The sequence below is a fragment of the Schistocerca gregaria genome, chromosome 4 (assembly GCF_023897955.1).
Source record: "Schistocerca gregaria isolate iqSchGreg1 chromosome 4, iqSchGreg1.2, whole genome shotgun sequence".
Lineage (NCBI taxonomy): Eukaryota > Metazoa > Arthropoda > Insecta > Orthoptera > Acrididae > Schistocerca > Schistocerca gregaria.
In genome coordinates this window covers 175,459,557-175,473,338 of record NC_064923.1, presented here as the reverse complement: position 1 = coordinate 175,473,338, position 13,782 = coordinate 175,459,557, and positions in this window count along the sequence as shown.

Here is a 13,782-nt window from a genome sequence, read left to right as displayed (position 1 = left end):
GCTGAAATTGTTTAAATTTTATATAGACGAAACTATCAACGAACTTTTAATGGAAGGAAAGTTATAAATTTAAATAATATCAACTCATTTGTTACTATCTTATGACGACTTAATTACTATTAACGAAAGCAACGACGACCTCAAACAGAACATGAACTAAGAGGACATCTTATTTCGGAACAATATTCAACAAGAGACCTGTTGAAAGGAATGTGCAGTTCATTTAGCACTTACTATGGGTTTAACAAAAAGTAAAGACCAAGAAGAAGTAGAGCACCTAAAAAGAGAATGATGGCTCACGTAACATCAATTTTGGATGTGGCACAGAAATGGAACATATAATAGAATTCTCCTATCAAGGAAGTAAAATTTCACAGGATGGCCGAAACAAGGAAACTGGAAATCCAATAAAGCACGAACTGGAAGAGTTTCAAATGCAGTGCTATGGAAGAATGTTAAAAAGAGACAAAATACGAAATTATGAACTGCTAAAATGAATACGTGAGGAAACTAGTGTTCAACAGGGCGTTATTAAAAGAAGGGGCAGGTTACTTAGTATTATGCTACGACATCCTATTATAATTAACTATGTGCCAGAAGCAGCAGTGGAGAGTAAGAACAATAGGGAGAGAAAGCCTACAATATGAAAAACTGGTTACATAGGATTTTGAGTCAACTAGTTATGTACGGATGGAAGGATCAGAAAAGATAGGTAATAGTAAATATAGGGTAGTATCAAACCAAATGAAACAGTGATTACTTATAAAAGGACAAGAAACCAACCTAAAAATAACAAAAAAGGACAGAAAACAAAAGAACATAAGAGTGTAATATTTATTAGTCGTGATCGCACATATATAAAACGATTACCACTTCGATTGCTCAAGCGATCATTTTCAGGCAATTAAAATTTCAGTTCAATGAGTTTGTCGCCACATGCAGTACAAACATGTTCTGCGATGGAGACAAATAAATTATTATTGAAAATTAAAGTCGCGCGCTCCACAAACTTGACCACGGCAGGTTCTACAGAAACATAATGTTCAACTGCCGTAGCACTTTTCCCCTCTCTTCCATTTTATCCCTTTCATTGTTTGATTACGTCTGCTGTATTTCATGTTATTGCGTTTTTATCTTCACCACCATTATCATCTTCGTCTGCAATGTAGAAAATACAAAAATATTGGAAATGAAATGAGCGATCGTCGTCATTGGCTGGAAGGCCCATTGCGGGGCGGGTCCGGCCGCCTTGGTGCAGGACTTATTACATTCAACGCCACGTTGGGCGACCTGCGCGCCGGATGGGGATGAAATTATGATGAAGACAACACAACACCCAGTTCCAGAGCGGAGAAAATCCACAACGCAGCGGGGAATCGAAACCGGGCCCTTAGGACGGCAATCCGTACGCTGAGCACTCAGCTATCGGGGCGGACACGAATTATTTAATATAGGAGACGCAACCAGACTTCGGGAAAATGGAGACAAAAGAGGGAAACATGCTTGTTTTCTTTATTAAAATTGTATATAGAATCTATGCGTAACTTTACTTGTCCAAACATATGCAGAAACTATGCTTACAAATTCAGTGGAAATAAATAAGATTATCATTATACGCAAAGTGTAATATTCCACTAAATACAGACTTTTTCGATAAGGAACGTATTTTTTGGGGACCATTGATTGGTGGTGAAACACGAAAATTTGTGGTTTTTAGAACAGTGAAAGTGAAGACACTACAAGTTTATTTTTGTACCAAGAATGTGCTTTTTCAGAAGCTATTGACCTTACTTTTCCTCAATGGCTCACTTAACAAATTGAATAAACTACAATTTTAGAATTCTCTCTCAATTCCGTGTGCGCAACGTATTAGTGAGGTGACATTGTGTAAACTCCGCTGTATTTTGACAAATCAAGCAAATTTTAACGTGTCAAAAAGATAAATATAGGTTTTACTCAAAATTCGCCTCTCATGACGCTTCTGTAAAAGTTACAAATGGTCAAAAAGCCAAGCGAAAAGAAATCTCTGCTTTTGTTGCATTTTGAGCGGGATTGTTTCTGGATACTAACCAAAGCAGAGGTGACAGTAGGTCTTTTCGAATGGCCACCATGCGAGTGTGAGTGTTGGTTTCAGTTTAGAGAGGCACTTCCCCTCCGGCACTTGACATTTCCCCTGCAGCGCCTGCTCAAATGCCCCACCACTATCGCTCACCCAATGTTTGCCCTACCAATTGCGCATTTACTGGCCACGTTATTTTTACTCACACTTTTAACTGTCTGATGAGACTGTGGAGATGGACTTATGCCTGATATAATTTTCCGCCCTTAAATGGGAGTATATGTAGATAAAAATAAAAATAATCTTTTATTTCAATGAATTTTTCACTTAACTATTTTATTTTTTTAAATTGCGTAATGTATGAAAGACACTATACATCCATTTGAACCAGCGCACTGTGCTCATGCCTTGCTATGCTTCTTCAATTTTTACTCCTCCCCATCCCACGCCAATTTTCTTCCACCTGCAAGTCCTTTATGTCCCAGGATATGCTTTATTAACAGACCCTTTCTTTTAGTCAATTTATCCCCCCCCCCCCCTCGCCCTCCCTAGTTCGACTCAGTACACTCTCATTTGTAATATTGTCTACCCAAATCACATCAACAGTTACCTATAACCTATAGCATCGAATTTCAAAAGTTTGTATACTTTTCTTGTTTGAACTGCTTATCAACCACATTGCACTTCTGTACAAGCCCAAATTCGAGGGAAATACCTTCGAAAAAGGTTTCCTAACAGTTAAATTTATATCAAGTGTTAACAGATTCTTTTCTCTCAGAAATGTTTTTCTTGCATTTTATATTCTCTCTACTTTGGTCATCATAATTCAATTTGCTGGCCAGATGGCAAATCTCATCTTCTAGTTATAGTGTCTGATTTCTTAATCTAATTCCCTCAGCATCACCTGCTTTATTTTGACTACATTCCACTTATGTATTACATAATTGATGTACGTCTTATAATCTCTTTTCAAGGTAGTATCATATCTGTTCAGATGCTATTCCAACTCCTTTGCTGTCTCTAACCGCGTTACAATAACCTCAGTAAATTTCAAGGTTTTTATTTCTTCGCCTTGGAATTCAAGATACTTTCCGAATTTCTTCTTGTTTTTCTTTACTGCTTTCTCATTGTACAGATTGTATAACACGCGGGATAGACCAAAAAATCCTCCCTTTTCAATTACGACTTCTCTTTCAGGTCCTTCGACTCATGTAACGGCAGTATGGTTTCTGTACAAGTTCCAAATGTTATTTCGCTCTCTGTATTTATGGCTGCTACCTTGAAAATTTCAGAGTGTGGTCCGGTGAACATTGTCAAAACTTTCTCTAAACCTACAAATGACATTAACGTAGGTCATAGGCTCAATTTCAGTTCGTGCGATCCTATATTTCCACAGGACCCAAAGTAATCTTCCTCAAGCTTGATTTCCAGTTTTTCCACTTATCCGGAGGTAATTCGTCTCAGTATTTCACAGCCATGATTTATTAAACTGATGGTTCGCTACTGTTAATACACATCAGCTCTTGCGTTCTATGAGATTGTTTCTATACATTCTTCCTAAAATCTGAGGGTATCTCGTCTGTCTCTCGTATCTTGACAACAGATGAAATGATTTTGTCCTGGCTGATTCTCCCAAGCCCATCGTAAAGGAAATTCCTCTACTCCAGGGGCTGTCTTTCCAATTAGGTCATTGAGGGCATTGTCAAATTCTTCATACGTTATGCCTCATCTTTACGTTCTTCTACTTCTCTTTTCATCGCAATTGTCTCAAGGTTGTTTCCGTTATGTAGTTGGTCTATACATTCTTTCCACCTTTCACCTTTACCTTCTTTGCTTAGTATGGGCGTGCTGTCTGAGCTGTTGCTATACATACGGCTGTTCCTCTTTTTTTTTTTTAGCTAATTACTGTTTAAAATTTGGTTTCTAAATCTGTAACTTGCCATTATATAATGAATCTCAAACCTTACAGTGTCCTCAAGTATCTTCCATGTACATAACTTTCTTTGATGATTTCTGGGTTCATCAAGTGTTACCGATGATTAAATTATGTTCTGTGCAAATTTTTAGCAGGTATTTTCCTCTTTCATTTCATTTTCTAGTTCATATTTTCTACAATTTTTCCTTATCTTCCTTTCAGTCACCCATTATATTAACTTCACTCTGTGTATAACTTGCTATATCTCGTATTCTTTAAACATATCTTCAACAATTGTGGAGCTATTTGGCATATAAACTTGTACTTCTGAGGTAGGTGTTGGCTTTGTGTTTGTGGTGGCTATGATAATGCGTTCACTATGCTGTTTCAAGCAGCTTTCCCGCATTCCTGGTTTCTTATTCACTGTAAAGCCTACGCCTGCGTTACCCCTATTTGATTTTGCGTTTATAAACATGAATTGCTAGATCAGAAGTCCTATTCTTCCTGCCATAGCACTACAATAGTTCTCATTATACCTGATTTCAATCTGTCCATTTTCTTTCTCTTATTTTATCAACCGTTCTTCTGATTGAGAGCTCTAACATTCCACGTTCCACCTGTAGAGTGCAAATTTTCTTTTTACTGATTACGGTATCCTGCTGAGTACTCCCCACCTGTAGGTCCAATAGCGAGACTACTTTACCTCTGGAATATTTTACCCGAGAGGCTGCATCATCATTAAGCAATATACTGTTGCTACATACTCTTAGAGAAAAAAAAATGACGGCTGTATTTTATCCTTGCTTTGATTGGTCTGTAGAGTCGGCACAGCAGGGACATGTTAAGTGTTTCTTGGCCAACGATCAATTATATAGACTGATGACCCGGCAACTATTGACAAGCCTCTTACCCCTTGAGCCGTAGTACAAATTGCTGCTTTGAAAAGCGCGCCGCAGCCCGTAATGTAAAGCAGTCGTCTTCCGTTGCTGGTGGTGGCGAATCTGTGGCAATCGCAGCTTTGGTGTCTCCCTCTGGTGTGAAAGGTGAAGGGTAGCCTGTTCACGTGCATTTAAGGAGCGCAAGAGATAGGCAGTCAGTCAGCCACTCTGAGTCGGTCAGTCGGAGTGAGGCTAGCTCAGTCTCGCGTCACAAGTTGCTGGTGTGTCTCTCGTTTGCATTTGTGCGTCAGTTAGTGTCTGACTATCGTCGGAGTGCTAGTATGTCTGTCCTTTGGATCAACTATAAAGCCAGAAAATGAGAGTCTTGCCACTCCGCCAGTAACAGAACTAAGCTAGTGGTAGCCCGGTCGGGGCTGAGTTCCTGCATCTGAGCCTGCGCGTTAGGCCGCCAGTCTGCTCGAGTTGCTCGGGCAACGGTCGTTGGCGGTTGGATCGGTCGGTTGGTCGGTCGCACACTAAGACACGAGATGACGTGTCCGCCTTGAGCGTCGGCGCATGTGAGGTCCCCACGTGAGTCCAGGGGGCAGCGCCGTATAGAAAGCGTTAGTGGCTTCGCGGTTCACACGGGAGCAACAGGGGCGAAACCACGACATCGAGCTGGCCGGGGCGAGCTGCGACGCCGTGAGACGGGAGATCGGCGCGCCTTCCTGCGTCCGTTGAAGCTGCTGGCAGAGGACGGTCGGGAGAGCTTTGGGGGTGCTGCGAAAGGTCCTCGCCAGAAATCGCAGTTTATTAGAAGTTTGGAGATATGTTGTTTCATTTACTTGTTAAATTCTTCTTGTTTTTTTTGGTGAGGTCACCAGCCGCTTTGTTCTGGGGTCGTCCCACCATTCTTCTCCGTTGGACCACCCGCGGAAAGGTGGTTATTTGTGAATTGGGTAGTCCGTTTTTCCCTCGCGGAACTGGGGAGGTTTAGAGCAATCTGGTTGTTTAATAACCCCCCCCCCCCCCCCCCCGTCAATCTGCCGTACGTTAATAGCTGCCCCTGCCATGTTTGTCGGATTCGGGGTTAACGAATTTATAGAATTAAGGTGTAAAGGCCGAATTCCTGAAATATGTTTTTATCTTGTCCATCATCTTGCAAGGCGGCATATGTGTAATGTAGAGCATGTTGTACATTTTAAGTAAGTCTGAATTTCATGGGTTTTATTTAAATAGTCATTTTTATGAATTTTCCACCCTCCCACCCCTAAGAGCCCTTTTAAAACCAAATTGCACTTTTGGTGGCAAATAATTTCTTAGTGTGAGTGTTTGTACCATTTCCATCCCTCTTCTGGGGTGCATAGTTAATGTGCTTGTGTGAATTGTTAAAATTTTTCGTTTAAAGTAATCTGGTGTGTTGCAGCTTTGCACCAGTGTAGTCTTTCAGAGGTTGTCGTGAGCGGTCGTGACTATGGCCGTGTTGAAAGGGAGCGGAAGCTTCTCAGCCCGAAGGCTCCTACTGTAAGAATTTTTTTTTTTTTGTTATTCTGCCTTTGAATAATTGTAACTGGATATTTAGAGGGTGCTTTCTGATTGTAATTTTAAATGTGTTTTTGAAAATGCTTTTAGGAATAAAATTCACTTTTGACGAAGGTAATTTTATTTTCCATTAGTTACTTCCTGGCAGCTACTTCCACGCTCACCTAGTGTGATTAAATGTGTTAATGTTCTTGGTGAATCACTAGTAAATAAATTAAATTCTTTAAGAAAAGAAGAATTACGGTTCACCCCTCTTGTGGAACCATTTGTTAATGTGGCCTATCCAAAAAAAGAGCCCTTTGTTGTAGCTACCCCTGCGGTATGGCTATCGCTATTGTTGAGTTACAACATTCATCCCACTAAGATGACGTCCATGATGCATTGAGGAATTTATATATTATGGTTGAAAAGTTGGTAAAGAGGTGTAATTCTTCAAATGTCGTCAAACGTGGTACAGATATTATGTAAATAGAAAGTAATTGTCCTTACCTTTTTACATCAGTTAGTATGTTTCATTTTTTACCGTGTGGCTAAAGCTCTTATGTTTAATATTGAACAGGGATGCCAATCTGTATAATCCCCTTTTTACTATTACGCCATATTGCGTCAATATTTTGTTAGTGCCTCAGTCACTGCCAAGATCTGGCACTTGGTACTGTGATCTATAGTACAGTTATTGACGGATTGCACTGTATCAACGCTCAAGTTATTTTTGGTATGTAGTAATAGTGTTAACCAGTTGTAGATCATCCCGCAATGCATTGCGCCTTACACATTTTCTTTGCCTTTAACGAGACCTAATGACGATTCAGACCGAAACACGTTAAAGGAGAAATGTACGTACTGCATTCAGACAAAATATTTACGTTTACGTGCTAAGAATGATCGCTGTGCTCCTTGAGGACCTCCTGCCCCTGCAGCGTCAATACTGCTTGATTAGTTACGTATATATCCATATAATATTCAACATTTACGAAATCACGTTTTATAAAGGACTATACCCTAGGCAACAACTTTCAGAATATACACTAAAAGTGACAAAAGTAATGGGATACCTCCTGATATTGGTTTGGATCTCCTTTTTCCTTAGTAGTGCAGAATTTGACGTAGCATGGATTTAAAAGGTCGTTGAAAGTCCCCTGAGAAATATTGGCCATGTAGCCTCTATAGCCGTTCGTAACTACCAAAGTGTTGCCGGTGTAAAATTTTATGCATGAATTGACCTCTCGATTACGTCCCATAATTCTTCGATGGGATTCATGTTGGGAGATCGCTCGAGTGGTCCAGCATTTTCTTATAACCAATAGCAAACAATTGAGACCCAGTGACGCATTGCCATCCATAAAAATTCTATCGTTTTTTGCGAACATGAAGTCCATGGATGGCTGCAAATGGTCTCAAAGTATGTGAACATAACCGTTTGCAGTCAATGATCGGTTCAATTGGAGCTGACGACCCAGACCATTCAATGTGGAGCCACCGCCTGCTTACACAGTGCGTTGTTGATCACTTAGACCCACAGCTTCAGGAAGTCAGCGCCAGACTCGAACCCTATCGTCAGCTCTTACAAACGGAAATCGGTCTCATGTGACCACGCGACAGTTTTCCAGTAATCTTGGGTCCAACCGATATGGTCACGAGCCCAGGAGAAGCACTGCGGGCGATGTTGTGACTAACAAAGGCACTCGAGCCGGTCTTCTGCTGCAATAGCACATTGGCGCCAAATTTCTCCTCGCTGTCCTAACGGATACGTTTGTCGTACGTCCCATATTGATTCTTGCTTTTATTTCACTCATTGTAGCTTGTCATTAGCATTGTCAACTTAACGCAAGTGCCGCTTTTCTCGGTCGTTAAGTGAAGGACGTCGGTCATGCGCGGTCTTTCGTGAGAGGTAATGCCTGGAATATGATATTCCCGGCACACTCTTGACAATGGGGATATCGGAATACTGAATTCTCCACTTATTTCCGAAATGGAATGTCCCATGAGTCTAGCTCCAACAACGATGCCACCTTAAGAGTCTATTAATACCGTCATTAGGCCATAATCGTGTTGGAAATTTTTCACTTGTGTCACATGAGTACAAATGACAGCTCTTCCAATCCACTACCCTTTTACACCTTCTGCCCTCGATAGTACAGCCGTCTGTATATGTGGATATCACTATCCCATGATCTTGCTTATCTCAATGTAAGTAGACCAGACATAAATGTTGCTACCTCTAAACACAAAACACTAATACCACGTAACACAGCTTCTAGCCTTGATACCGAACGAGGTGGCCCAGTGATTAGCACACTGGACTGGCATTCGGGAGGATGACGGCTCAAGCAGCATCCGGCCATCTTGATTTAGGTCTTCCGTGATCTGTATAATATTGCTTCAGGAAAATGTCGGCATGGTTCCTTTGAAACGTCACGGCCGAATTCCTTCTCCATGTAAGTAGCCTGTTTGTATGTTGGAAGCGCCGTAGATTGCGTTAATATCGCTGACAGCGCTCGGCACCCTCGACAAGAGATTCTGTGGTTGGACGGGCTAGCAGTTGGCGAGTGGATAGGGAAGTGAATGGACGTGACATTCTTAGTGTGAGACTCTGTGTTGGTGGGACATGCATTGTAAAGTGAGATGAAATGAAGTGTTTATAAGAAAATACGCGAGCATATGTGTGAGGATGGAGGAATGGTTGATAATGTTTGGGCAATGGAATTATTGACAACTATATAAATTTTTTGAACTGGATATCACATGAATGAGGTAAAATGTTTTAAATGCGTTGTTTGCTCTGTAACGAAATCTTTCTTATGCTAACCATTTACCTCCTAGTAGTTAACCGTCTATAGTAGTTAGAATCTTTTTTTTAGCTGGCTGTTTTTGCTGCTTGCTGTAACTTCTGTAGCTCGTGTGATGTAGATTTCCTGTGAGGTAAATGTCTTGTGGAAAAGAATGTGGTTTTCAAAAAAGTGGTTCAAATGGCTCTGAGCACTATGGGACTTAACACCTGAGGTCATCAGTCCCCTAGAACTTAGAACTACTTGAACCTAACTAACCTAAGGACATCACACACATCCATGCCCGAGGCAGTATTCGAACCTGCGACCGTAGCGGTCGCGCGGTTCCAGACTGTAGAGCCTAGAACCGCTCGGCCATTCCGGCCGGCTGGGGTTTTCACTAACGAGATTCGTCCTTGAAATGAGTTTAGACAATTAACAGGGTTGAAGGTAGTTTCATATTTCTTTAATTTCATATTTTTTGGATTTGTGTTATTGATGGGATTTTTTACAATTCAGGGCCATTGCTTTGTGTTCATTATTGAACTTCATGTTCTCAATGTGTAGCAGTCAATTTGCGTTGGGCTTCTATATTGTGAGTAACAAATGAACAGGTTAAGTTTGAGTTGTGTTTGTCAGGGAAAACTCTGTTGGTCAATGTTTAATAAAAAAAAATTAAAGAGGTACTTTCATCCATCCTTCCCTAATACGAACTTCTGATCCGTCTCTAATGACCTCGTTGTCGACAGGACGTTAAACACAAATCTCCACCTCCTCCCTCTAGCCTACCTAATGGTCTGAGTTCGTCGATGAAATCGCCATATCCAGCCACAGCCACTCTTTGATAATTATATTACTTCTATCTACCAAATTTTGAGGATTTTTATTGCTACATTTCACATTCTTCCAAATAGATTCACACAGTTCGCATGCTGTTAAAATCAGTTGATATATGGAACCAGTCGAGGCGCAATAGGTTGTATGAAGGTTCACCAAAGTTGTAACATAAATAGTCCACTCACATTAACGTCACCGCCTGCCGAAAGTCTGAATCCCACCTTCTGCAGTGCGATCCACTCGAGACTTGCAGGAAGAAAGCCAATGAGATCCTGGGAAGGTACCAATAGAGATGTGGAGCCATGCAAACTGCAGTACTGTGATCAGCTGTTCTAGCTTTCTCAGTTGAGCATCTGTGGTGTGAACAGTCCACTCAACGTGGTTCCACAGATTCTCGACTGTGTTTTAATTCGGGGTGTTTGGTGGCAAGGAGATTATGGTACATTGCTGCCCATGTGACATGTTGCGTTGTGCTGCTGGTAGATGCCATTGTGCCGAGGAAAAGCAAAAGGCATGTGAGGGTGGACGTGTTCTCAAAGGATAGATGCACACTTGTGTTGTTCCACTGCGCCTTCCAGAATGAAAAGAGCAGGTACCAAAACATTTCCCAGACTATAACGCTCCCTCCTTTGCCTTTGACCCCTCCGACGATTTATACAGGGTATTGTCTTCTGGATGTTTTAAGCCGATTCATCTGAAAAGGCCACCTGCTTCCACTCAGTGGAAGTGCAGTTGTGGTACTGACGTGCTAATTCCAGCCTTCGTCGCCTATGAACAGCAGTCAGCATGGATGCATGAAACATGAGCCTGCTGCGGAGGCCCCATACACAGCAGTGTTGGCTCAACACAGTTGATACTCCTTGGTTCACCTGGGTGATCAATTATTAAACATCTGCAAATAGATTCGCTCATACACATCTTTGCAATGTTGTTCACCTGTGTCATCTGTGGCCCCTGGTGTACCACTGTGCCCCAATGCCGATCTTGGGTAGCGGTATTTTTCCACGCATGGTACACATTAACCATGATGGCATGCGAATAGTTTACGAACATATGCGTTTTGGAAATGATTCCACCACTGGAAGACAGAAAAATAGTTTAAATGGCTCTGAGCACTATGGGACTTAACATCTGTGGTCATCAGTTCCCTAGAACTTAGAACTACTCAAACCTAAGTAACCTAAGGACATCACACACATTCATGCCCGGGGCAGGATTCGAACCTGCGACCATGGCGGGCACGCGGTTCCAGACTGAAGCGCCTAGAACCGCAAGGCCACACCAGCCGGCGAAGACAGACAAATCGCTCCGTTTCCACATTACGACAATAACTAAACTGTCTTCCGCGTCCCCCCCCCCCCCCTCCCCCAGAAACGCTTTATATTCTCTTCACCGCTTGTGCATGGAAATGGATTTTGTCGTATTGGAAGACTGGAGTGTTCACAGCCTACTAATCAAGAAGTAGAAGAAGTGGTAACATTTCATCAAGGAGGAAGTCCAAATAAGTCTTCCAGCTTACATTCACGCTATCCCAGCGATTCTCAACTGTGGGGGACGATTCCCCCTCCCACCCTAACTAAATGGGGAGCAAGCATATTTAGGGAGAAACAAAAAATATTAATTCAAAAACTGAGTAATTCAAAGGAAAGCAGAGAAAAACACATTCTGACATAGCAAAAATTAAAATTTACTTTTGCAGTGATGTATTGCACTAATAAATAGGCCTGTTCAATTATTTTATTAAAATCTACCTCTTTTTTTTCTTCCTGTCTGAATTTTTTCGGTTCTCTACCGCTAGAGGCATACCAGTTGCAGCACGTGACATGGTTGTGTGTAATGTAACTATAATCGTGCATAAAAAACATTGTGCTGTAATAGAATTTCGAATTGAAGAGTTCGTCCACACAACGAACACCCTCTTCTTTAGCAAGACAATGCCACACCACAATCGAACTCTATTGCATCTGCAACAATCCAGCATCTTGTGTTCACTGTCATCGATTATGCTCCATACCCTCCTAACTTAAACCCATCCGATATTCATCGGTTTCCGAAACTTAAATAACACCTTCCACGACTTCACTTTTGTAGTGTCGGAGCAGTACAAGAAGAAATACCGTTATATCTCCGCCAACAAACATTCTACGGTGACACTACTAACAGCCTGGTCTCTCATTGGCACAAATATGTCCATCAATAGCGTCATCATGTTGAAAAATTAATATGTAGACATGAAAAATAAAGATGTGGAACGTTAATAGATTTTCTTTTATTTAAGAAGCTGTAAGAGTTTCCACATAAAAATTTTGGAGGGATTAATTACCAGCACACCCTCATATCTTCAAAGCAGCCAATCCGGAAGTCCAGTTTCGTAAAGTTAGATGGTTGAAAACGGTAACTGTATGCCCCTGCTTTCAATTCACAGATCTCATAATCGACTGCTGTGCAGAAATCAAAGAGCGGTTTATTGCTAAACTGTCTTTTTATTTCGGCATTTGCCAAGAAAGCCATTAAGATTTCTTCTGTGGCTGTGGAGAGACCTTCAGTAATATTTTCAAAACAATCCCTAACCCACTCATAATTTGCTATTAAGTTTTGTCTTTGCAGTGTATCGGTGTTAAGAAACAGCAATAAAGTTACATATTCTTAGTAACAGCTTATAGCATTACTGTAAAAACACTCAAAATACATTATACAGTGGGAAATCCAGGATGGAATAATCACTTTATTATGAAAAGGATAGACTGCTGTTCACCATATGGCGGAGGTGCTGAGCTGCAGACAGGCACAACGAAAGGACTTTCAACCACATAAGCTTTCAGCCAAAAAGGTCTTCATCAGAATCTCTCTCTCTCTCTCTCTCTCTCTCTCTCTCTCTCTCTGTCTCTCTCTCTCTCTCTCTCTCTCTCACACACACACACACACACACACACACACACACATACACACACACTCACACAAACATACGCGAACACAACTCACATAGACATGACCTCAGTCTTTGGCTTGTGAGCAGAAGAAATTTGGGTCGGTCGGGTAAGGAAGAGATTGAGGCAGAGAATCTCCTGACCCCCACCACCCAGGTTGCTCCTCCTATCATGCACTGCTGCTCGAAGTCTGGCCTTGACAGCTAGAAACTGTGGTAATGTGTATGTGAGTTGCATTTGCAAGAGAGTGTTGAAAGCTTGCTTGATTGCGACTCAACATCTCCGCTATATGATGAGTAGCAACTTATTGTTTTCATAATAGTGTCAATAAATATAGGACAGAGCTAGCCAAAACTGGGTACTTGGCTCAAAATGGGAATGCACTTATTTCTGTAGCCACTGCTGCTGTCTTGCGAATAAAATCAGAACTGTCGGAGTGCCATCTAATGGTGTACGTGTTGAGTTTCACGAGTGTAGGACTGTCGTTTCATTGTGATGGCGTTTCGAAGATTTCGATCGGAATTTCTTTAATTGTGTACTCAGGTGTGTCGTGAATATATCCTTGTTACACTTCAGTTTATACTTTGGTAAGTATACATGCTTATTTGCTAAGTATGCGTGCTTTTTTAGTGTTATTTGGCACACATTTTAATGTTAAAGCGAATCTCTCAATGTTTGTATTTGGTTTACAAATACCATTGTTCCTTTTTCTGGGGCTGAGGGGACGAAATCGGGCATTGTTAATAGGGGTAAATTAGGGCAATATCCGATTTCACCCTACCATTTAAAATCTTTCTGAACTGTAAACGTCCGTGCCTATCAAGTTAAAATGTGCGCAAAATGCATTTGTGTTGTA